The sequence below is a fragment of the Pempheris klunzingeri genome, chromosome 21, assembly GCF_042242105.1.
Source record: "Pempheris klunzingeri isolate RE-2024b chromosome 21, fPemKlu1.hap1, whole genome shotgun sequence".
Lineage (NCBI taxonomy): Eukaryota > Metazoa > Chordata > Actinopteri > Acropomatiformes > Pempheridae > Pempheris > Pempheris klunzingeri.
This window is the reverse complement of record NC_092032.1, coordinates 154,963-181,226: the sequence shown is the minus strand read 5'-3', so window position 1 is coordinate 181,226 and position 26,264 is coordinate 154,963. Positions and strand designations below refer to the sequence as shown.

General features: G+C 43.3%; 1 pseudogene; it reads right to left on the bottom strand.

Annotated features, from left to right (window-relative positions):
• Positions 1-14,043: 14,043 nt before the first annotated feature.
• Positions 14,044-17,702, bottom strand: LOC139221375 (histone-lysine N-methyltransferase KMT5C pseudogene; annotated as a pseudogene).
• Between the last annotated feature and the right edge of the window lie 8,562 nt (positions 17,703-26,264).

Sequence of the window (26,264 nt, the reverse complement as noted above, 5' to 3'; positions counted from 1 at the left end):
TAGTTTTTCCATTTTTTCCACAACAACAGAACTTAAACAGTCTGAGAACCATGAAACAAATATTATATATATATATATATATATATATATATATATATATATATATATATACACACACATACATACACATACACACACATATACATATAAAAATAATAATAAATAAATAAAAAGAAAAAAAGGGGGTTACGCAAGTAGACAAAACCAGAAAAAGGCAAAATTGAATCTGTTGTGTTACACAGGATAAATAATTATATAATACATAATGGCGATTGCTAAAGGTTCCAGTGCCAGCGCAAAAATTAATGGGCTTAGGGGACAGCCCTGTCTTGTACCTCTAAAGAGTGAAAAAGGTGTAGACCTCCTTCCATTTGTTAAGACTGAAGCCCTGGGACAATGATACAGCAATTTGACCCAATTTATGAATGAGGAGCCCAGACCAAACCCATGCAGTGTGCGAAACAGGTATGCCCACTCGACTCTATCAAACGCCTTCTCAGCATCTAGAGAGAAGGCAACCCTGGGTTCAACACTATCTTTTTCCTGCCATAGCAAATGTAACAACCTGCGAACATTATCAGCAGAATGCCTCCCTTTAATAAAGCCCACCTGGTCCGAATGAATAAGAGTTGGCAGATAATTCTCCAATCTTGTAGCTAAAATTTTTGCCAATATTTTTGCATCCACATTAATCAATGAGACCGGGCGATAGTTACTGCATTGCTGAGGATTCTTTCCTTTTTTATGGATAAGTGTTATTACTATAGATTGCATGCTCTCCGGCACACTACCCCTTTTAAGTGCATCTTGAAATACCTTGAGTAATCTTGGAGCTAGCAGGTCAGAGAACTCCTTATAATAGTCTGTCGGGAAGCCATCGTCCCCAGGTGACTTCCCAGCACTCAGTTTTCTTATAGCTTGTTTAACCTCTTCAAGTGTAATATCTCCTCCAATACCTCTCTGCTCTTCTACAGACAAGGATGGCAAATGTACTCGTGACAAGAAATTATCTATGTCGTCCTGGTCTGTATTGCACTGTGAGGTGTATAGCTTTTTGTAAAATAATTTAAACGTCTCATTAATCTCCCCAGTGTCCGTCACCAATATTCCTTCTTCATTCTCTATAGCAGGTATTAGAGTAGAGCTATATTGTTGTTTTACCCTCTGTGCCAGAAATTTTCCAGCAGCTTCCCCCTGTTCATAGTACCTCTGTTTACACTGAAATAATGCAAATTCTACTTTTTTCTGCAATATGGAATTCAATTCAAACTTAAGCTTATTTAGATGCGAGAGTACTGTTAAGTTTGGTTGATGTGCATGTATTTTCTCAAGATCCTTGATTTCTTTTTCTAATTCCTGAAGGCGCTTAACAGATTGCTTTTTAAGAAAAGAGCAGTGTTGTATCAGACGGCCCCTCAAGTAGGCTTTAAATGCATCCCACTCTAGACCGGGGTTTGAGGCTGTGCCTTCGTTTTGAACCCAATATTCCAACATTTCTTACTTTATAAAATTACTAGATGTTTCATTATGAAGTAATGAGGTATTTAGTCTCCAACGGGTTATAGGCTCCCTGGATCTAGGCTCAAGGTGTAATACTGTCTCTACTGGGGCATGATCTGATATCAAAAAGTAGTCTATCCGCGAGTAGGTAGAATGAGGGTTTGAGTAGAAGGTATATTCCCTTTCATTAGAGTGTAAGAGTCTCCAGATATTGACCAGGCCTAGTTCTTCTACCATAGTATCCACTGTTAATATAGATTTTTGTGTTGGTCTTCTATTTGCTGGTGTCAACTTGTCCAGTGCTGGGTCCCTCACCTGGTTAAAATCTCCCCCAATTATAACATATAAATTACCCATTTGTTTTGCTGTTACATATATCAACAAAAAACTGTGGGGAGTCTGTATTGGGAGCATATATATTAATAAGGGAGTATCTGACCCCAAAAAGATCTATGTCTAATGCCACCCACCTGCCATCCTTATCTGAATATTGTTTGTGGACTTTAATATTAAGATTCTTGCAAGTTAGAATAGCAACACCCCTCTGTTTAGATGAGTTTGAGCTGAAAAATACCCTGCCCACCCAGTCTCTTTGTAGTTTGTTAGACTCCTCATCGCACAAATGGGTCTCTTGCAAGAAGCAGATGTCTACTTTTTTCTGTTTTAAATACAGTAGAAGCTTCTTTCTTTTAACAGTCTCATTTGCCCCTTTTACATTCCATGACAGTATCTTAAGCATGTCAGCCATGTTACCCAATTGTTTTATTTTTGCCTAAGTCTCTAAACCTAGTATTACGCACAGGGCTCAGAGGCAGGGTGGACCCAAATGCACGAAGCAAGACACATTTAATCTGGTGACAAACTCTTTAATACAATACAATACTTACATGGACAAGATACTTACTAATTACATGGCATGACAATCTATGGCTTGGTTTGCAAAAACACAAGTGACCTATGATGCTCGGACAAGACAAGACAATCTGGCACAAGACAAAGGGAGATGCAGACTACTTATACACAAGGTAATGGGGAACAGGTGGAGACAATCAGGGCGGGGCAGACAATCACACTGGCGGGAAAACACACAAGGGCAGGAAGTCAAACAAAACTAAAGGAAAATGAACAAAAATGAAATCAAAATGCACATTTGTGAGAACCCTCGTCGAACAGGATGGTTCTCTGTGACCTTAACTCTAAAACAACAAGAACATAGTGCGTCCGTGAAACCTCAAGTCCCGGATCCTCCGTGCCCCCCCGTCCCCCGCTTATAGCTCAGACTAAGGTTGCGATTCAGAACGTCATCTATTAGTATCCCGACATTGCTTTAACCCCGCCCTTTTAATTTACTCTGTCCTTAATGAGGTCTGAGTGCCCAAAACGTATTTGGCTAAACCAACTAATTCAACATATAATGCATTTAACAGTCAACCAGAAAATCACTTTCAGACATCTTACCTATAATTATCAAACTACTCTTTGCAATGGTATGAGCGCCCTCTACCAGTCTTTTAGGTATATATCAGTCTCAGAGAGGGACGAGAAATAAAATTAAACAATCATGAACTTTTATCCTTTGTCAGGAAATTATTTCTATAAGACCAGAACTGTATTTTCGCTGTTAGTTCGTACCATTAATTTCCCAACACACAAGATAAACTCTCAGAGACAGAGATCTCAGTTCAAAGTTTTACTTGCAACAAGCAAGGAGTACAGGCAAAGATCTACATCTGCACTGAGCAGTCTCAGTATCTTTCAAGCATATATGTAACATGTATAAGCAAAGTTCCTCCTCTCAGCAGTCCTCTGCCGCACCCTGCTCGCTCTCCTCCTTGCAGGGGTGGTTGGTGGGAAGCGCAGGTGTCCTGGCTTCTCACTGTTCAAGGCCTTCTCGAACTCTTCTTTATCTCAACAATGCAAGCACAGAATAATGAAGTGTAGTAAAAGTCTCTGTCAACAACTGGCTGGGATATAACACCGCATCCCTGAGATATCCGTCAATGTTCTTCTATAACATATATATTGACTTGCATACCAAACCAGCGTGGAAACAGCTTGTCATCCATAGTAAATCCGCCAGCAGGCATTGGATAAGTCTTTCAAGGTCCTGTTGAGAAGAAATCTTCAGCTGCCTCAGGTGTAGTGAAGGTATGTCGGATATTTTCAATAACCACGCTCAGCGTGGCCGGGTACAGCATCGCGTATTGCACATTCTTCTCCCTCAGCCGTTTCTTCACTCCGTCAAACTTTTTGCGCCGCTGGATGACATCCTGTGAGAGGTCCTGGAAGAACAAAATCCGCTTGCCTTGCTTTTCGACCCGGCCCTTCTCTCGGGCTGCTCGGAGAACCTCCTCCCGGGCTCTGAACTTCAAAAACCGTACAATGATGTGACGATCCCCGCTGCGTCTCGGGCCGGTTCTGTAGGAACGCTCGATTTCAAAGTCGCGTGTCACCTCCATATTTAGTGTTTCAGAAATAAAGTTGCTCATAAACGTGTTCATATCTTTGCCTTCAACTCCTTCCTCCACGCCGACTATACGAACATTGTTGTGTTGGCCCGCATCCTCGAGATAGGCAACTCTTTCCTGCAGCTGCTTTATGGTTGTCGCAGCGGCCTCCGCCGCGCTGCACCTCGTTTGGCCTTCATCTTCCAGCACTGAAATTCGAGCTTCAGTTTCAGCCATGCGAGACCCCAGCTTTTCGACCGTTGTCTGAACCGCGTCCATGCCAGATTTTAGTCCACTCATGTCAGAGGCAACGCCCTGTAGAAGTGCCTTAATGGTGGCTAGCTCTGTTGCCATACCAGCCTGTAGGTCCATGGTAGCCATGTTTCCCTCCGTGTCTTCGGGAGCCTGTCATTGACCTTGGCTTCTCAGACCGTATTGTTGCAAGGTTTTCTGTACTGACTGCATTCTCCCTCGTTGTAATAATCTATCACGCACCTGTTGACTATATTTTGAACTATAAAAACACTATTTTTGGGGGGGGACGAGGTGAACGGTGACGGAGGGTTCTTTTATGCAGCCATCTTCGTTACCCGCTCCACCAGAAGTCCCTAAACAAAAGACTTTTAAGAACCATGCCAACTTGTGCCTAAGGTCTTTGTAAAACACTACGAATTAGTTAAAACTCTCCAGATGGGCAAAAATGGTTAAAAAAAAACAGCTTTTGTAAGAGACCAACTTACCATGTAGACGCAGCGAACGTGGAGATCAAAACAATATGGCGGTCACTGACCTATGACCTCTGTGATTCTAAAATTTCATAAGTTGCCAAACCAACTTTGTCTGACATATGTGATAGGGTTTAGCACAAAGTACTCTGAGTCAAATTTTAGGTGCACTGACCCCACCCTACCTGTGGTTAGCGCCTCATTTGTCACTTCCGCATTACAACCTGTGAGCGCACCCATATTCCATAAATCCATTCCTTTACATTTTAATGTCTCTGATTTAGGAGGCATTGTAACTTTACAGGAAAAAAGGTGTGTGAGTTTCTGAACAATAAAGCAACTGTCAACAAATGTAATGTAATATGGGATGCAAATGAAAAAACAAAACAAAAGATTTTCCTTTTTTTATTTGTAAGACTATGTTTATAAAATGAATAGAAAAAAAGTCACAAATAAAATAAAGTGCCGGCATACATTAGAAATAAATGTATTTTCTTCATCTTGCTGTGATTTTTCTTTCCTACTCCAAATTATGTTATGTCAAATATCATGTTTAAATAGGAAAAATAAACAAACAAACAAAGGGTTAGGGTAAACAAAAAAAACATGATGGGTACATCTAACATGTTGATCAGCATCACTGAACCTCTCAAACCTAAGTAAACGTGACCCAAAAAGTCTTAGGACTTAGGACCTTTGACTGAGGATTCTCGCATGCATTCGGGTGTCTACTGTATGGGAATTAGGGGGGCTGGCACTGACCCTGGAGCCTGCTCTGCAGGGGGTGCCTGCACACTTCCTGTGGCCATCGTGGTCAGGGGTTCAGGCTCACGTCCTGGCTCCTCTTCAACTGTGGGTGCTGGCACTGACCCTGGAGCCTGCTCTGCAGGGGGTGCCTGCACACTTCCTGTGGTCATCGTAGTCAGGGGCTCAGACTCACATCTTGGCTCCTCTTCAACTGTGGGTGCTGCCATGCACATGACGCTCTGCTCAGCCTGGGGTGCTGGTTGAGCTGATGGCTCATCAAGGGGTGAATTCTTACACTCTTTGCTCTGCTTGTGCAGGGGCTCAGTTGCATTCATTTTGTTCTGAAAATAATCTGCATGAAGCCTGCTCTGCAGGGGTGCCTGCACACTTCCTGTGGTCATTGTAGTCAGGGGCTCAGACTCATATCTTGGCTCCTCTTCAACTGTGGGTGCTGGCACAGTTGCATTCATTTTGTACAGAAAATAATCTTCAACAGGTTGTCTCAACCTGTCGACCACCACAGAGCACTTAGTGTGTAAACAGTTTGTGGCGGCTTACTCTTTCGGACTTCAGACTGCCTTGATTTATGCGAGAAAGTCAATCTCCTCTTTGCCGTGGAAGTTCCAGCTGATGGGAGCTCGTTCTCTGATGATGAAGAAGCCTCACGCTTGCCAGTCTCTCCACATCCCCATTGTAACCTTCCACGTCTCTTGTTCATGATCCTTACCTCCTCCGAAGATGACGATGAGCTTGACTCAGGTCCATCATCATATACAGGTTCCTCACCAGCAGAGCTTGTGTCCGGTGTCTCTATGGAGGCCGCCTCCTCATCAGAACTGATTTGTTCCTCTTGGGAGGGCTTTGCAGCAGCAATCTTCAGGGCCTTCATTCGCAGTCTTCTTGTTTTATAGGCTGTCTCTTCATCTGGTAAAGAGACATAAAACTTCTCTGCAGTGCTGGGATCGTGGCACATAGATTTTGCCACCTGCTTTCTCGCCTTCTCTGAGAGGTGTTGGTTGGCCTGAAAACCAAAATAAAGACATTGTAAAAAAAAAAAAGTCATATCAAAGCAGTCCTTTTTGCCACTGTGTCTAAACAATTTTAGTCAAGGCTCTGAAAAAACGTATGACAGTCACTCATCACCCCCTAAATTGTGTGCGCACCCAATTTTACCGAGCTGCAAACATTCATGTTCATTCAAGAACCCAAATGGCCTGAACCCCCAGAGCAAGCCCTAAGGTGACAGTGGCAAGAAAAAAACTCCCTTTTGACAGGAATAAACCTTTTTTCAATATTTCCATATTGCTAATGCTAATTTATTAGTCACACTCCTATTGTAAGTGCTATAGTCACTGTTAGCATGTTGGTTGCTGATTGTGTTGTCTCTGTCTCTCTGTTTGTCTCTCTGTCTCCCTCTCTCTCTCACTCTGTCCAATCCGGACATGGACCCTGACAGAAGCCGCCCACATTGAGCCTGGGTCTGTTCGAGGTTTCTTTCCTTGCCACTGTTGCTCAATATAATATCTGATGCTGCTCATGTGGGAATTCTTGAATCCTTAATTTTGAATTCCTGAATTGTTGGGTTTCTCTCTAATTAAAGAGTTTGGTCTAGGCCTGCTCTTTATGTAAAGCGTCTTGAGATAACGCTGTTATGAATTGGCGCTCTATAAATAAAGACTGATTGATTGATTGAACTCCAGTACCCAACTATTCCAACTTTGAAATTCTAATCAATGACCACGTTACAACTTACAAATTCTATTCTACAGCCAGATTCCAACCTAAATCTAGTTCTTACCTGAGCAGAGACACTACTCCGGATCTTGTTAAACGTTATGGTACTAGGCATCCCAGAGTCCCCCCAAGCCAGATTCAGGAAGTTAGAGGGCTTCACAATCTGCTTGCCAAGTACTGTGTGGAACACATAATTGCTCCCTTGACAACAGCACTTGCCATCACTCAGGCGTTGAAGCCACCCAAACTCCTTCTTATTAAGGCTGAGTGCAGCATGACCAAATGACCGCACAGTTTTGTGTTCATCCACCTTGGGAAATAAAATGCAGAAAATTAGCACATAACAGTGGATAGGTGGACTTCTATTGAGAATTCTGTAAATTCTGGACTGTAAAACCAGGGACAACAAAACAATAGACCTTCTGTATGCTAATGTTAAGGACGCATACAGCGCCACAGCTCTACCTCCACTTGGCAGAGCTGACCATAACATACTGCATTTAAAGCCACGCTACATTCCTGCAGTCCAGCGGCAACCTGTGACCACCAGAACTGTTTGGCGGTGGTCACAGGAAGCAGAAGAGACTCTCCAGGGATGTTTTGAGGTGACCAACTGGGATGTTCTCTGTGACGCGCAGGGGGAGGACATTGAAGGACTCACAGACTGCATCACAGAGTACATCAACTTCTGCACAAATAACATCATCCCCACTAAGACTGTGCGCTGTTACCCGAACAACAAAGCAAGGACATCAAGGCAACACTGAACAGGAAGAAGGCTGCATTCAGGAGTGGAGACAAAGAGGAGCTGAAGAGGGTGCAGAGTGAACTGAAGGTGAAGATCTCAGAGGGGAAGGACTGTTACAGGAAGAAGCTGGAGAACAAGCTCCAGCAAAACAACATGAGGGAGGTGTGGAGTGGGTTGAGAACCATCACTGGTCATGGTAAGAAGGATGACCAGAGGATGGAAGGAGACCTACAGGAGGCCAATCAGCTAAACCTGTTTTTCAACAGGTTTGACAATGCAGCCTCTGCCCACCCTCCCCCCAGCTCCTCTCATGACGCTTCCCCCACTGCTCACTCAATTCGCACCTCTTCGACCATCCTCCTCCCCCCGATTTTCCAGCACATCTTCACCTTGAGCCTGAGCCAGATGGTTGTCCCCGACCGGTGGAAAACTTCATGCCTGGTTCCTGTGCCCAAGAAGAAGCATCCCAACACGCACAGTGACTACAGACCAGTGGCCCTGACGTCACATGTCATGAAGTCACTGGAGAGGCTCGTCCTGAAGCACCTCCGCACAGTCGTCAGACCATCGCTGGACCCCCTGCAGTTTGCGTACCAGCCCCATATTGGAGTGGAGGATGCCATCATCTACCCGCTGCACAGAGTTTATTCTCACCTGGAGGAGCAGCACTGTGAGAGTCATGTTCTTTGACTTCTCCAGTGCGTTCAAAACCATCCGACCTACTCTCCTTGGCAACAAACTTTTGGACATGCAGGTGGATGCTCCACTGGTGGCCTGGATTACCAACTACCTCACAGGCCGCCCACAGTATGTGAGGCTGCGGGACATCACGTCGGACACCATTGTGAGCAGCACGGGGGCGCCTCAGGGGACGGTCCTGTCTCCCTTCCTGTTCACACTCTACACCTCAGACTTCAGGTTCCGCTCACAGTCCTGCCACCTGCAGAAGTTCTCAGACGACTCTGCCATCGTGGGCTGTATCAGCAGGGACCAGGAGGCTGAGTACAGGAGTGTGGTGGACAGGTTCGTGGAGTCGTGTGGACTGAACCATCTACAGCTCAACGTCACCAAGACAAAGGAGCTGGTGGTGGACTTCAGGAAGCAGAGGACCTGTCCAAACCCCATCACCATCAACGGATTAGAGGTGGACATCGTGGAGGACTACAAGTACCTCGGTGTCCACATAGACAATAAACTGGACTGGTCTAGAAACACCCACGCCGTCTACAAGAATGGTCAGAGCCGACTGTACTTCCTCAGGAGGCTCAGATCTTTCAATGTCTGCAGAACCATGCTGCAGATGTTCTATCATTCTGTGGTAGCCAGCGTCACCTTCTACGCTGTAGTGTGCTGGGGCAGCAGACTGAAGACAGCTGACGCCAACAGACTCAACAAGCTCATCAGGAGAGCTGGTTCTGTCCTGGGAGTCGAGTTGGAGTCTGTGGTGGAGGTGTCTGAGAGGAGGATGCTGAAGAAGCTGCTCAGCATCATGGACAACACCTCCCACCCCCTGCACGCCACACTGAGAGCACCTTCAGTCGTTGACTCAGATCACCAAGGTGCACCACAGAACGCCACAGGAGGTCTTTCCTACCTGTGGCTATTAGACTGTATAACGCCTCCTCCACCAGCAGGAGGGACACGTAACGGACTCATTCAGCAGAATCATGTGCAATAACCGTGAAGGTCATTCCCTTTCACTTTGTCTCCCGTTTTGCAGTTTGCACTTTGCACATATCTTATTTAATTGTTAAAGTCTATTCTGTATAGTTTCACTTACTTTGCACACTTCACCTCACACACTGTGACACTTCTCACAAATTTGTACTTTTCAATCTGTACTTTTTGTTTTAAAAAGGGACAGACTATTTAATTTAATTGTATTTTATTGTGTCTAAGTTTCTGTTCAATTTTTGTATTTTAATATTTTGTATTGTTGTGACGACCTCTGTACCGCACTCTGGCACAACAATTTCCTCCGGGATAAATAAAGTCGGTCTTATTCTTATTCTTATTCTTAATTCAGCTGATTTAAGACACGGGTCAAAGCTGAACCGTTAACATAAGAGATGGTAACAGAAAGCTAGCACAAGAGGAAGGTTAATTCAACAAATTAACTGTTTATCACATGGTCCCTCCCCCTTAAAAAGACTAACCAGAACTTGGAATTTGTTTCCATGATCCCATCTCTCACAGTTGACCACACTTTCCTTCATCATGTTTGTGAGTACCACGGATCTGTGTCCAGTAATGATGCACAGATAGCACATGATGTACCCCGTGATCAAGGCATGATTGTTGTCAGGAGCTCCATTGCGGCCAAAACATTCTACAAAACATAGTAAGATATGCATAAAAAAAATACAGCTTGTTAAGAATGAAAGCTTGCAAAGAAGGAATACAATGTGAAGTCTAGGGCTGCACAGTGGCTTGGTGGTTGGCACTTTCACCTTGCAGCTAGAAGATCCCTGGTTCGCGTCCCGGCCTTCCTGGGATCTTTCTGCATGGAGTTTGCATATTCTTCCTATGCATGCGTGGGTTTTCTCCGGGTACTCCGGCTTCCTCACACCAAAAACATGCTCAGATTAATTGGTAACTCTAATAGGTGTGAATGCGAGAGTGACTGTCTGTATATGTAGCCCTGCGATAGACTGGCGACCTGTCCAGGGTGTCCCCTGCCTTCGCTTTAAGTCAGCTGGGATAGGCTCAAGCCCCCCCGCGACCCTAATGAGGATTACGCGGTGTATAGATGATGGATGGATGGATGATTAAGTCTACTTACCAAACAGTTCAGGAATTTTTTTCCTGGCAATCACCAAGAATTGGCTTTCCTGGTCTGCATCAAGCTGATTTTCTGTAAAAACAGTGTGATGGGCACCACGCATTTATGAGGTTCCAAGTTGCAGTTTATTAAGATGACAACATATATACAGCACACAAAATAATTATTTTTTTGAAAGAACACAATATCAAGGATAACAGATGGTGACAACATCTACCTGTCTTTTTCCGCAACACTTTCTGCCGGTGGACGACAACTCTTCTTTGGACCTCAGCCTGAATCCTCTTCATTTCATATTGAATGTTCTTCAAGTTCTTTGGGTTTCAGCTTACTCGCACTCAGAAATGAGTTTTCAATGTCTGCAGAACATGACGACGTCGGTCAACACGTTTTTCACTGACGTGGGTGCATATCCCTTCTGAAAAAGGTATTTATTTATTTAACAGGGACGGTACACATTAGTGAACATTTCTGTAAATGTGCCAGTATTAGCGTAAGGAAGCTATTTTTCAACTGTTGTCCCTGGGCAAGGTGTAAAATGCCAGCAGTCCATTTTTACAGTGGGGGGGAAAGTGGGGAGGAAAACAGGAGGAGAGAGAGAGGGGAGGAGAAAAAACATGCGACACCAGACTGTACTCGTGGAGTGCAGTGTGGGACCGGTAAAAAAAACCTCAGCACAAATTTTTAGCACATCACATGACAATAACAACATTGCAACAGGGGAGGGGAAAAGGGGAGTGGAGATATTCCAGCACCGCAGGAGGCAGGCTGCTGGCTACAGCCCCGATAGGCGAACCCTTGGACCACGCCCCTCGTACTGGAGGGGTGGAAGCTGGCGAAGGCGTTGGATGTAGGGCAGGAGTAAGTCCTGATGTGTTGCTCATCAGTTCCCAAAACCCGCCTCAGTTCATTCGCAGTTGTCGGCGATAACATGGTGGTTGCCATGGAGACGTCCCTGGTCTGGTTCCAGACAAGCCAACAAGCATCAGGTGGATGGGGGTGGCATGGGGAAGAGCGTCCCAGCTGCAGTGAACTCAGAGGGGAGATTATTCCAGTAGTGACCTTGGCCAAGGCCACTGCTTAGGGGAGGCCAATTCAGATTAGATTATTTGGGTTAGAGCGAGACAGCCATATTCAATAGACTTGGCTTACTCTATTGTCCATTCTGGTCACTCAATCGATCCAATCCTTTTTGCAGAGCCGAAAGCTTCTCCAAGATGTTATCCGTGTGGTTGAGGACCGCGGCCTGAGCCCTGCCTAAATCCTCAATCATGGCCTGCAGCGGAGTAGGGCCCTTGACTGCTGCCACCGTCTTCCAGTTTTGACGATACATCAGTGCAATGCATAATCCAATCAGCAGAACACCTATTATCATGGTTCCAAGTGTAAATATCCCATAGTGTAAATATTTATTTCAAATATCCCATAGTGTAAATATTTATTTCATCACAGCCATATATTTATATTTATATTTATTTGCTATTGCTATTTTTTCTTCTACTATTGCTTCTTTTCACTCTCCCTGTTCAATTGTTGCTGCTGTAACATGAAAATTTCCCCCTATGGGGGATCAAATAAAGAAAAGTCAAAGTCAAACAGATAAACATCTTCCACGACCTCAATGGATAGTTCCGCCAGGCACATGGTCCTCCACTTATCCCACGAGTCGACCATGTAGCCAGCTGGAAATGTTCCTTGAGGGCATGCCGGTTCCCCGGGCACCACTCTTCTGGTGCTGAAAATTTTATCAACTGCATGGAGAGACCAGTTCACTAATTCCATGGTTAAGGTTTAGAGTTTTAGAGAACAGTGCAGAGAGAGGCTCCTAGTCAAGACAAGACTGAGAGCATAGCAGGAAAAGATAAGGGAAGGAGAGAGAGGGGAGAGTGCGACCGCCTTCGTCAAGAGCCAAGGAAGAAGAGGTAGGTTGGCCAGCTATGGAAAAAGGTACACAGTTACAAGTTACTTGATCTTCCACCACAAAATATCTCAATCCATACTGCAACATCCAAATTTTCACCTACTTTGAAACATCATAGATTACAAAGTGAAAGCTATAGATAAGAATATGTCATTTGTGCCAAGATATCTATGATAATTAGCATATTTTAGGTCAAGAAAAATATTACTCACGCACGCAACTTGTCCATTTGGTTGAGGAACCTTAGGTCATGTGAGATGGAACTGGATGGGAGGCCAGCAGCCATGTAAAGGCAAAAGCGACGAGCATGGCATGAGGACTGCCTTGCATTTTCCATGTCCTTCCTTCCAGTCCGTGGGCCCAAGCGAAACTTTTCAGTCTGGAACAATCTTTTCTGCAATAAAAAGCAGTAAACATTAGTTGTACAATCCAAATACAAAAACAAAGGTGAAACAAATTTTCTGTAACTGTCAAAATTCTCTCAGAAACTTCTAGTTGAAAGGAAAGGAAACCTTACCTCACATATGTCAAACTCAAGGCCCGCAATACAATTATATACGGCCCGCAAGATAATTTCATGTGACTATTAAGAATGACCTGTGCAGCAGCCCCTCCTCCCGCAGGTATAATGACACACCGATCAATGCCTCGCTCAGCGCTGTTATAGCGACACTTATGGCGCGTTTCCACTAGTACCTACTCAGCTCTACTCGGCGTAGGTACGGAGTAGGTACTAGTGGAGACGCACCATTAAGCTAGCCCCCCCAAAATAAATGGCTAAACGAAAAGTGGACTTTGAAAACAGAGACTTTCAAAGCAGGTGGGGGGCAGAATTTTACCTGTTTGTCGATATTGGAGGTAAACCTGTGTGTCTTGTTTGTGGAGCTGATGTGGCTATAATTAAAGAATATAAATATAAGACGACACTACAGCAGGAGAAGTACAAAAAAAGAAAACAGTTATTTAAAATTCTATTTATTTTATTGAGGAAAAGTTGTTGAAGTTTGGCTGTTTAAATTCATATTTCTGGATAGAATATATATATATATATTATATTATATTATATACTATAATAAAAGAGTCACTATTAGAGTCTTCACTAAATGTTGAGCCTGTTTGGCCCGCGACTTAGACCGTGTTTTTTGGCCCTTTCTTTGATTGAGTTTGACACCCCTGCCTTACCTAATAAAGGACCGCACTTCTTTTCTTTTCCTAAATGTTCCCCTTTTTGAACCGATAGAGGTGGTTTACGTGGTGTGCTGTTTGGTGTCTGTGGCTGCATTGTCATCATTCGGTCCACCTTTTGCTCCAGCAGCTGTAACCTGGTTTCAACCTGCTCCCAGCGGGAGTTGCATGAGCACACCTTTGACATCGAGCCAATCACATTTTCACTCTGGCCACTCGAGTGTCCCGGAAGGTTGGATGAAGGTAGGTCACTCTCACAGGATGCAGGATTCATGGATGAAGGAAGTTGATACGAAGAAAGGGAAGAGGGGGTTTGGGTCCCAGAAACACTGGTTGAAGGAAGTGGCTGGATAGGCTCCAGCTCCCCCACAACCCTTACGGATAAGCGGTATAGAAAATGAGATGAGATGAGACAATGTTAGGTTTGGGTTAGTGTATAAATATACACTTTTCCTAATCTCACCGTGCATTCCCATATTTCATTAGAAGTTGAAACTCCTGTTTGTTTGGAATTGTGTGACACGCTATTAGGTGTTGCTTCAAGTTGGCGAAGTTTCCGAAACACAATCCACACAGTTTCTTCCTCTGTGGACAAATAAAAGTGACGCACCAAATTGAGGCTCTGTGTCTTCAGCATACTAATGTAAAGTAACAACATGTTTTTATCTACTTACCATCTTTTCAACAACTCTTCCAGATGAATGCTGAAACAACTTACAAGCTATGAAGAAAAGCAAGCACAATGAATGTTTTTCACGTTTTGATCAGAACAAGCACTAAATGGTCTGCATTTGTATAGCACCTTTCTAGTTATTTGAACTACTTAAAGCGCTTTACATGACATCCTCATTCACCCATTCACACATCATTCATACAGGAGGAATGTAATTTGGAGGAGACTTTTCTTTCATGCTTCAGGAGTGTCTTGCCCAAGTACACTTCGACATGTTGACCCATAGGAGCTGGGGATCGAACCCCCGCCCTTCTGATTGAGGGACGACCCAGTCTACCACTGAGCCACAGCCGCCCCAGTACAGTCAAGCAACGCTTTGCCTCTTTAACGACAATATCTTCCACATGCTAACCTGCTGATTGTTTATTAACATGATTTGGCATCGTCTCTGATCATTTAACAGCAATCTTGTCCTAACATACTTCTTTAACTTTTTTCCACAGCACATGTCCAACAGATTGATTCTTTCACTTCCTCACTTTTAATTTATCATTAGTTTTGAAAATCTTTCCCTCGTGCTTCTGTTACCTTCACACTTAAGGCTCTCCTGTCGTCCTCCCGGACTCTTCTGGGCTGTGAACACTCTTCTTTTTGACTCTGCTGTCTGCCGGTCCAGAAGTTGGCTTCACCACCTCATTTCTTTCCCTGTCTTCAGAGGTCTTTTCTGCTCCTACACCTTGTGGCACTGATGACCTATTTTGGTTAACTGTGAGGTATTGTTCTCTCTCAGCTCTCATGGACCTTTCCTCTCCTGCCTCAGCAGTTGCATTTTGAGGTGTGTCAGTGATGCAAGGTTCAGTGCTGCTGTACTTGTTGCTTTGACTTTCTGAGATTGCATCCTCAGACTTCTCATTTGCTATTGTGTTGCAGGTTAGGCCTGCACCACTCTTCTCTCTGTGATGACAAATATATCTCTTGTTCAGGTGATAGTTTTGGCTCACAGTGTCCTTTGTTGTTTCCGAGTCATGCTGCTTCCCCTGGTGTTTGAAGTGACCCTTTCCATTACTCTCACAGGTGCAGCATTCACACATTTCATTTCCATCCCCAAAAAAGCTATCACCATAGTAATATGTCAACTCCTCCCCAGGTGAGATTGGTCGTGTGGCGAGCGGAGGGTCAGGAAAATAAAGAAATAGTCGTTCTTACTCTATTTAACAAATCAAGTTGCCAGACAACGCCACTTTGGGATTTCAGCCCAAAGAACTGAATGATGCACCTTTAAAGGCGCACAGGTCCGTTCACTCAAATAGCAAGTGTTCCAATCTCAAACAAAATAAGTTTTATTAACAGAATTTGATTAAAATGATATAAAAACACACCATTCACACGGGGATTAAACTAAGGGACTAAATTAAAGCTGAGGATACCGGTGCACGAGTTGATGGAGCGGTGAATCCCAACAAAAAAAAAAAAAAAAGAGAAGACACCCAGCTGTGACAGTCACACACACACACGTGAAGGATACCCGAATCCCAGGGAGCACAGCACACAAAAGGGGATCCCACCACCAGACCACCGGACCTCAGCAACTAAAACAAAAGGAACACACACACACACACACACACAGGTTAGTGGGGTTACAATAATCCAACAGAACAAACAATATACAAAAACTTGGAAACAAATAAATGGCAGCAGAAATCAATTAAACTAAACAAAACTACCAGTTGCCAAATATAAATTACTCAAAATACAAAGAAAAATAAACAAGGTAAGAAACAAGAAAAACTCTGCCCAAATGAAATATCTAAACAAATAAATCTAAATACAAAAATAATCAATACAACAAATCAAGACAACGGAGCAGGGCAATGAAAACAAAAATGCAACCCACACTGCCAACAAACAGACTTTAAAAAGGGCTCCAATCAAGCCAGTCAATTAATAACAGTCAGCACACCAGAGTACCACGCAATACTTGCGAGTGATGTAAGCCAGGGGAAAAGCAATTGTCTTAAGAAGGCAGGTCCACAGCTGGTGAAATAGAACCTCTCCACCAGATGGATGATGGAAATCGACGCGTTATAGCGGACACGCCGAGGAAACTCACTGACACCGATCTCCACAAAGCAGCAGTGATCCACACAACGCAGCAGCGATCCACACAACGCAGCAGCAATCCACACAACGCAGCAGCGATCCACACAAAGCAGGTCCCAACAAAGCAGGTCCCAATAAAGCAGCAGCGATCCCCAGCTACGAGCAGCGCCAACTGTGTAGTCAGCTGCTGACGCCACACACCTGACCGCAAAAATCACCGTGCCGACAGTGAGCAGGGTACACGATCCATAAAAACTCCGGGGCACTCGAACCAAGGGCCCTGCAGTACAACACAGCAATTAATAATAACCCACAGGCCTACACAGAAGGTGAGCAGACTAGCCGCCTTACCTGCCCGATACGAGCGTGGTCGAGCCGGCAGTGACGCAACCAACCAGGAAGCAGAGAGGGAGAGCCAGCAGGGGGAAATCCACCCCTTAAATAGCCATGGCGCCATCAGTGGTTGGCTATGGTGCTGCCAATTGGCACCGTCAGAGTAGAATAATGGCAGCACAATTTCTATGCTGCTACAGTCGAATCACTTCAATATAAGCAATATTCTTCTCACCAGGATGGAGCTTGCAGTTTGGGTTGCAGTCATGGTTAATAAAAACTGCAGGCCCAAGGAACAGCTGACTGCAACGTTGGCGTTTGGAATACATCACACTGAAGTCATTGACTCCTGCCCTCAGCATCTGGCTGTCAGCGGGACTCAAGTTTGCTGTGCAGGCCAGCAAGAACTCCAGATCCTGTCCTGCAAACCAGTGCTTTGTTGAAGTTACCTTTGCTCCATTGATCTTGAGTATCTGTCACAGGACTCTATCTTGACACCGTCCAACGCGAAGGCACTGAGATAGCAATACACATGTTGCCGTAGTAGCTCCTGACGATGGCCAGAGATTGAAAGTAGTTACCAGCCAGTTCGCCCACTGTCAGGGCCTCAAATGTTGCATTGAAATCACAAATAAGCTGAAATTGCATCAGGGTCTTTTTGAGATGATCCCAACATGGTAACACTGGTGGAGGACTAATGTTCATTTTATGGGTGCTGAAGCCCAGCAGTGGGTCCAGCACCAAACCGGTGGCAAGGTCATCAGTCTCACATAGTTCCTTAACAATCATTCTGTTCCATCCGTCCATCCGTCCATTGCGTCTTACCAATGGGAGGTACTAGGAGTCCGCGTGTCACTTATGGAATTTGTCTGGTTGTTGGTGATCGCATATTCAATACTGAATTACAGAGGCAGAAACATTGAACGATGACAAATTAGTCTGAAACGTATGTATTATGTAGTTATATTGTAACATTTTCTTGTCCAACACAAACTCAATTAAATTTGTGTTTTTCAACATTAAAAATTGTGACATAGGGATGTTATACTGCAATAACACCAGTGGTGAAACAAGTTTCAATATGTTTTCTAGAAGAAAAATCATGAAATTACTCACCATGTGCTTCTTACTGCTGCTGCTGGTGAGTCACTTCCTACTTCCTGTTTACACAGGAAATACAGGTTTTCATCTATATGCAAGAGCTAATCTATAGATTGAATTCTGGAAGGTAATTACATTTCAGATTAAATCTAAATTTGTAAAAAAAACTTTAAAAAAAAACTCTACTTCCTGTATAGAAAGGAAATCCAGCTTTTCATCCATGTTCAAGCATTTATAGATTGAAATTTGGAATTCTGACCAGTCTGTTCAGTCTCTTTCTGTGCAGTCTGCTCAGTCTCTTTCTGTCCCTCTCTGTGCTCCCTCCTCCCCAGCAGGCCAGTGCATAGAGGACTGCAGACACCACCACAGTGTCATAAATCTTACAGAATGTACACAGCTGTATAGTTTACATTTACAAAGTGAGCTATTGCACTGTCAGCCCGGATAAGTAGAGTTTACTTAAAAAATTTGAGGCAAGTGATTGCACTTAAATTATTTGATTATAGGTTTAACTTTAATGCTAAAAGTATTGGACTTAAATTATTAAGTAGAAAGGACTAAAAGACAAGTTATTTGTACTTGAAATGCTGAGTTGAATGGTTGGATAGTGGGGTTGATTTTACAACAGATTTAAAGGTAAACTGACTAATTTTCTTAATTGCAATCAGATTAATTCATCATTGATTAAACAACTTTTTTTAAGTTAATCAAACTCAAAATCCCATCTCTAACCAAAATAGTTATTTGTGTTAATAAAAAACATTTAATAAACACAAAATGCAGGGATTTAAATGAACAATTTTGTTTAACATTGCCAAATAAAAAGTAGCTATGTAGCAATAGGCCAAAAAAACATTACATGAAAAAGTTTTGTGGTGCTTGCTCTTGCACAGAGTAGAACAAAGCTTTTACAACCTCTGTAGATGTAAGATATCTCAATTTAAAACATTTTTGTATTTTGAACATCAGTTGCAACTCCTAATATTCTTAAGGAGAACAAGAAAGGAAGAACAGAGTTTAACCTCTGACAAGACAATGAACAATTATCTAAACAAATGCTTATAGTGCAAGATGTGGTAATGCTAGTGTTGTCCATCACATGAAAAGGACCCTCTGTCAACAGCATTAAAGGACTTACATTCTTTGTGCACCTTTTAAGGTCTTATGCTTGCTGCTCACCAGTCAGCATGAACTCTTTTATGAAAATAAAACATGTTTCTATTATATTGTTGAACTACAACATAGACATATAAATCTAGCTTGAACTAAAACTTGCACTTTACGTACACAATGAACACTCTGGTGCTATGATCAATCTTACAGGGCAAGTGCATTCTTTAGAGTCTGAAGTTTGGGTGGTAGCACACTTGACCCAGGTTGAGCATCACTTGCTGAATGAAGGTGAGTGTATTCTTCATACACTTTGGATACTCCAAATGGAGGGCACATGTTAGGCCAAACAAAACACACATCGCCTGAGGTAGGTTGATGAGGTCATCGATCACAAGGCTGCCCTCTATGATGACCCCTGCTCTGCTTGGGTTCAGCAGCGATGGGTTTTGGGCACCACTTTCTTCAGAGCAGAGGATACCCACCGGAACATTCAACACATCTCTGTCATGAAGGTCTTACAAAATTTGAGTAACAAGAGAAACAAAGATATTCATGCCAGTTATAATTTTTTTGAAAATAGTTATACAGTTAGTTGGCCTTAAAGCACTGCAGAAAAATCAAATCTTCAATAAACTTTTAGTTGTGGGGACACAATAGCAAAGGAAACAATAGTTTTCATACTCTATACTTTTCATACTTTTTCATACTCCATACTCCATTCATACTAACCCTATTTCCAAAGCATTTAGGACTGATGTTCAAAATATCTACCTTTTGAATAAAATTAGAAACTTTGCTTGTTGGGAAGTGTGTAACCTGTAGGGCCCAAAAAAGGAAAATGATTTGTTTTTACTGTCAACTACCTTGACCAAATAACGTGACAATATTTTGAGGTTACACGACAGGATGTGTATGTACCACAATTAACAGAAATTAAAAATTTCTCAGTTAAATTTTAGGCTTCAGTGACAACATTTAAATATAGAAGAGAAAACAACTCACCAAATTCCAGAATGTGAAGAAAAGAGAATCGTCTTAAACACTGTCAACCGTAAGATTTTCCAGCCCTCTGTGCACAGCAAATAAATTGCTTAATCCAGAGAATTTTCAAATTACTTCATTTCTATTAAGTAAGGGAAAGCTGTGTAAAAACAAGAAAATGGCAGATTCTCCCTCAAACAAGTCCAGACTAATTTAGAGGTAACCAGCCAATCAGTTCACTTCAGTTGTTTCTAAACTTCAGTTTCAAGTTGATTAAACTAAACATTTTTAGTGAACCCTGTATTTAAAAAAAATTGATATTATACATTTTCATAACTCAGAACTTTGAGTGCACTCTGCCATCACATTCTACTAGTAAACTTCACTAAAATAGTTTGAGTAATCCAACAAAACTTATTTTTTAAATTAAACCTTACTTAGAAAATTTGCTTATAAACAATTTCTGGGTTAACAGTGTGGTTATAATAGTGATAAGACGGTGATAGTCTCTGCCGTTAGGAGGTGCTGGGTGCTGCGGTGTTGTGCAGGGTGGGTGCCTCGGCCTGCTGCTGAAGGAGCTGCCGAGTCCTCCTCTCATCCACGTCCTGTATGAGTCCAGGGAGCAGTCCAGGAGAGAGGCGGCCCTCCTGACCAGTCTGTTCAGTCTCTTTCTGTGCAGTCTGTTCAATGTCCCTCTCATTGCTCCCTCCTCCCCAGCAGGCCAGTGCATAGAGGACTGCAGACGCCACCACAGTGTCATAAATCTTACAGAATGTACAGCCTGCTGCTGAAGGAGTTGCTGAGTCCTCCTCTCACCCACCTCCTGTATGGAGTCCAGGGAGCAGTCCAGGAGAGAGGCGGCCGGAGACTGCAGACGCCATCACAGTGTCATAAAAAGTCCTGAGCAGAGTCCTGCACACTCCAAAGGATCTCAGTCTCCTCAGCAGGTGGACACGACTTTGGCCCACTGTCCAGGGAGCAGTCCAGGAGAGAGGTCTTCTTGAGATAGCGCTGTTATGAATTGGTAAATAAATAAAGAAAACAATGAGCTACAGATGTCGTTCTGACATATGTGATAAAGCTCTTTGAGAGCTTTCGGGAACACTTGGCCCCGCGTCCCTAGCCCTTTACGTTGTCACGTTATGGCCGGTCAAAAAGTCAAGCTCGCCACACAACAAGTCTTTTTGGGCCCTGTTCGGCCATAGAGCCAGCTAGAGACTGGCCACCACTTCTGGCTCAAAGCTGGCATCCCCCTCATGGCCAGTGGTCATTTTTGTGTCAGTGGACCCACAAGAACCACCCCCAGAAGCCCACACTAAATATTCTGGAAGCGTTTTCCATGAGTTCAAAGTTCTCAATTCCAAATTCTCAAATTGCAAATTCCAGCTCTCTGAGAGCTTCCAACATGACATTCAGAATCAGAATCAGAATCAGAATTACTTTAATAATCCCCAGGGGGAAATAGCTTTTTGTTACACACAGCTCCAAAAGAATAAGAATAAGAATACACTTCAAACACAAGTAAAACACAAATATATAAACGTATGAATAAAAAAAAAAAAAAATGTATTAAAAATTATTATTACACAGAGGTAAATTACTGCACCAGGTGAGTCCAGAGTCTTATAATAATAATAATAATAATAATAACAATAATACCACTACTAATAAAAATATATAACATGCACAATCATAGTAAGGCGCTGTACTATATAATACCAATAATACTACTACCACTACTACTACTACCAACAATAATATATAACAACATGTACACTCAGAATGAGGAGCTGAATCATATAATAATAATAATAGTAATAACATACAACAACATGTACACTCAGAGTGAGGAGTTGTGTAGATTAATGGCCACAGGCAGGAATGATTTCCTGTGGTGCTCTGTAGTGCATCGTGGTACAATTAGTCTGGCACTGAAAGAACTCCTATATCTAACCAGCACTTCATGGAGTGGGTTGGACACATTGTCCAAAATAGCTCCCACTTTGTGAAGCATTCTCCTCTCTGACACCACCGTCAGAGAGTCGAGCTTCACTCCTACAACGTCACTGGCCCTGCTTATCAGTCTGTTCAGTCTATTGACATCCTCTACCCTCAGCCTGCTGCCCCAGCATACCACAGTATAGAAGATAACACTGGCTACCACAGACTCATAGAACATCCTGAGCATAGTCCTGCAGATGTTGAAGGACCTTAACCGCCTCAGAAAATAGAGGCGGCTCTGGCCCTTCCTATAAAGGGCATCAGTGTTCCTCCCCCAGTCCAGTTTGTTATCAATGTGTACCTCCAAGTACTTATAATACTCAACAAAGTCCACACTGACCCCCTGAATGAAAACAGGGGACACCGGCACCTTGGTCCTCCTCAGATCCACCACCAGTTCCTTTGTCTTTGTCACATTGAGCTGTAGATGGTTCTGCTCACACCATGTGACAAAGTTGTCCACAACAGCCCTGTACTCAACCTCATCACCCTTGCTGATACATCCAACTACTGCTGAGTCATCAGAAAACTTCTGGAGATGACAGGTCTCTGTGCAGTAGTTGAAGTCCGTGGTGTAGAGGGTGAAGAGGAAAGGAGAGAGGACAGTCCCCTGTGGGGCCCCGGTGTTGCTGACCACTCTGTCTGACACACAGCGTTTCAGGCGCACATACTGTAGTCTGCCAGTCAGATAGTCCACAACCCAGGACACGATGGCGGGGTCCACCTGCATCGCTGACATCTTCTCACCCAGTAGACCTGGGCTGATGGTGTTGAAAGCACTGGAGAAGTCAAAAAACATGACTCTCACAGTGCTCGCCGTCTTGTCCAGGTGAGTGTAGACGCGGTCAAGCGGGTAGATGATGGCATCCTCCACTCCAAGTTGGGGCTGGTAGGCGAACTGTAGGGGGTCCAAAAATGATTTGACCACGGGCCGGAGCTGCTCCAAGATGAGTCTCTCCAGGGTCTTCATGATGTGGGAGGTCAGCGCCACAGGTCTGTAGTCCTTAGAGTCACCGGGGCGCAGCTTCTTCGGCACAGGAACTAGGCGGGATGTCTTCCACATCACTGGGACCCTCCACAGACTCAAACTCATGTTGAAGACATGCTGAAGAACTCCACAGAGCTGGATGGCACAGGTTTTGAGCACCCTGGGGCTGACACCATCAGGGCCTGCAGCCTTGCCAGAGTGAAGTTTTGACAGCTGTCTTCTAACATCTTCAGCTGTGATAGTCACTGAAGATGGGGGTGAGGGGGTGGGGATAGAGGTGAGAGAGTGGCCTTCCCTTGAAGATGAGAGGCTGAAAGGAGGGTGAGGGGGAGAGCGTGGAGTAGGTGTTGTTGGGGGCAGAACAATCAAGGTGTTGATGTTAGTGTCTATAGGGAGTGCAGGGGACTGGGCATCAAATCTGTTGAAGAACAGATTAAGCTCATTGGCCCATTCCACACTGCCTTCAACTCCACTGTTGCCAGCTGACTTAAAACCAGTGATTGTTCTCATCCCTCTCCAGACCTCTCTGTTGTTATTATGCTGGAGTTTCTGCTCCAACTTCTTCCTGTATTCCTCCTTAGCCTCTCTGATCTTGTACTTCAGGTGTCTCTGTGTGATTCTCATTTCCTCCTTGTTGCCAGCCCTGAAATCCCTCTTCTTATCATTCAGGAGGGCCTTAATGTCCTTTGTTACCCACGGCTTGTTGTTTGGGTAACAGTGAACAGTCTCTACAGGAACAATGGAGTCTACATAGAAGTTGATATAGTCCGTGATGCACTCTGTGAGCCCGTCGATGTCTTCTCCATTTGGCTCACAGAGTGCCTGCCAGTCTGTGACCTCAAAACATCCCTGCAGTTCCACATACACTTCTTCCGACCATCTCCTCACTGTCTTTACGGTCACAGGCTGTCTTTTTACCAGAGGCAAATAAGTGGGACTGAGGTGTATGAGATTGTGGTTAGACCTGCCCAGAGGGGGGAGGGGAGAGGAGCTGTATGCAAAGAAAACTAGCAGGAGCAATCGTAACAGGCAGCATATACTCAGCACATGCGCACAGGAACACAATATCTTGCTGATATAAGCCCTTGAAATACTTAATCAGCCTCCTACATCTCACTCTCATTGAGATATAAGCCCTTGAAATAATTCCAAATTTTCTTCTGACACATAACAATGGATGTAGATTTGGAATGTTTTTGATACGTTATATCTCCTCAATGCTTGTATCTAGGGTGATGCAACTACTTATGCATCTATGTGCAGGCTTCCACCTGGTCTAGGAACCAGCTTCCTACGTGGCATTTCTGCTGAGATATAAGCCCTTGAAATACTTCAAAATTCTCTAATGCTTTCGTGTGCTGCTCCACGTCCTGACCTGAAGCAATACACGACAGCATTCTTGGATTGCATAAAGTTCTGCAAGGACATCACCACTCAGGGTTTACCCCAAGGAAAAACCCTGGATGACAAATCAGGTGCAGAGCCTGTTCAGGGAGAGGGACACTGCCTTCGGGTGTGCTGACAGCGAGCTGTACAGCACTGCCAGAGCTGAGCGAGGCAAAGGCAGCACATAAAAGGAGAATAGAGGACTGCTTCAAGAGCCTTCTTGCAGGGTGGGTGCCTCGGCCTGCTGCTGAAGGAGCTGCTGAGTCCTCCTCTCACCCACCTCCTGTATGGAGTCCAGGGAGCAGTCCAGGAGAGAGGCGGCCCTCCTGACCCGTCTGTTCAGTCTCTTTCTGTGCAGTCTGTTCACTGTCCCTCTCCGTGCTCCCTCCTCCTCAGCAGGCCACTCACTGTAAAAACTGCTGCTTAAGTCCAACTCAAAAAAAATGTTTCAACATTTTCCAAACATTTTTTAGTAGTTTTGTGAACTTCTTGTTTTTTTGATTTTGGAAAACTCAAAAAATTGTATTTCACTGTGTTAAAACTTTTTAGTATAGCCTTGAAGAAAAAGCCAAAAAAATGAGTTTAACTAACTTAAAACAGTCAGTTGTTAACTACATCATACTTAATTAAATAAAGTAAAATTTTTATGTATATATTAAGAAATTGATTTGGATGAATCCATGCACTCAATCTTATTGGTTTTAAATAAAAATTCTTTTGTATGTTTTTAAAATTTAAATTACTTTAAAAAATTTGTAAGAAATAACTGATAAAATCTGTTACATTTAAGAGAGGTATTTGTGTCAAACATATTTAGTTATCAAAAGCATTTTCTGCAACTCCACAGTTCTTAACTGTTTACATACAATTTTGTTTTTAAAACCAGATAGATCAAAGTAATCTGTGACCTGATCTTAAAGTGCTGAACAGAACACCTGAGTGTTTTTAGCATATGCAAATATACCCAAGGGTATGATGAAAAAAAAAAGTTTTTGATTTTAAGAGTCATATTAGAACATTTCAACAATTTACAGAATACAAATTTTGACCTGCAGCTGATAAAACCGTCACAGTGAAAACATTCATCAGAAACTCCACCTACACCTGCCTATAAGGACAATTAACAAAAGAAGAATTAGTAGGTGCTGTCCATTGAGCTCCACAGCTCCCTTTGACACGTCAATAAGTCTAGAAATCCAAGTATGATATTGTTGAACAGGAACTGAAACTATTCATGGGTGTACCAGCTTAGGCAAGGAGCTGGTTTTTGAGTGTCGTGAATGTTGGTTTTGGGCGCAATGTGTCTAGTCCAATAAAAAGTCTTTGGAAGACCTCAAATGTCTTCGAGAGTTTACATGGATACTCCAGATTTAGGGTATATGTTAATCCGAAGAGTAGGCAGCATGCTCTTGCTAGAGTTTCAAGGCCAGTAAGCACTGGGACACCCTCGATGATGATACCAGCAGCATCTGGCTCCTGGCAAGTGTAGATTCTCACACTTTGAGTTTTCAGTTCCTCATGTATACTTCTCTCTGCTGTTCCCTGTATGACATACTGATAGAACACAATTAGGATGAAATGTCTCATTTGTTGAAATTATAAATAAATTAAAAAAAACGAAAACAAACCAACAAAACAAAAACTAAATTTAGTGTCATTTGGAAAGGAAACTCCATCATGTTTCAGTCGTTTTGAGTTTTGAATGTGGTTTTATGTTTTGGGGCATAATAAAATATATCTGGTCATTCACAGGTCAACATATTACACTGTGCTTCTTTTTTTTCTTTTCATTTTTTTTT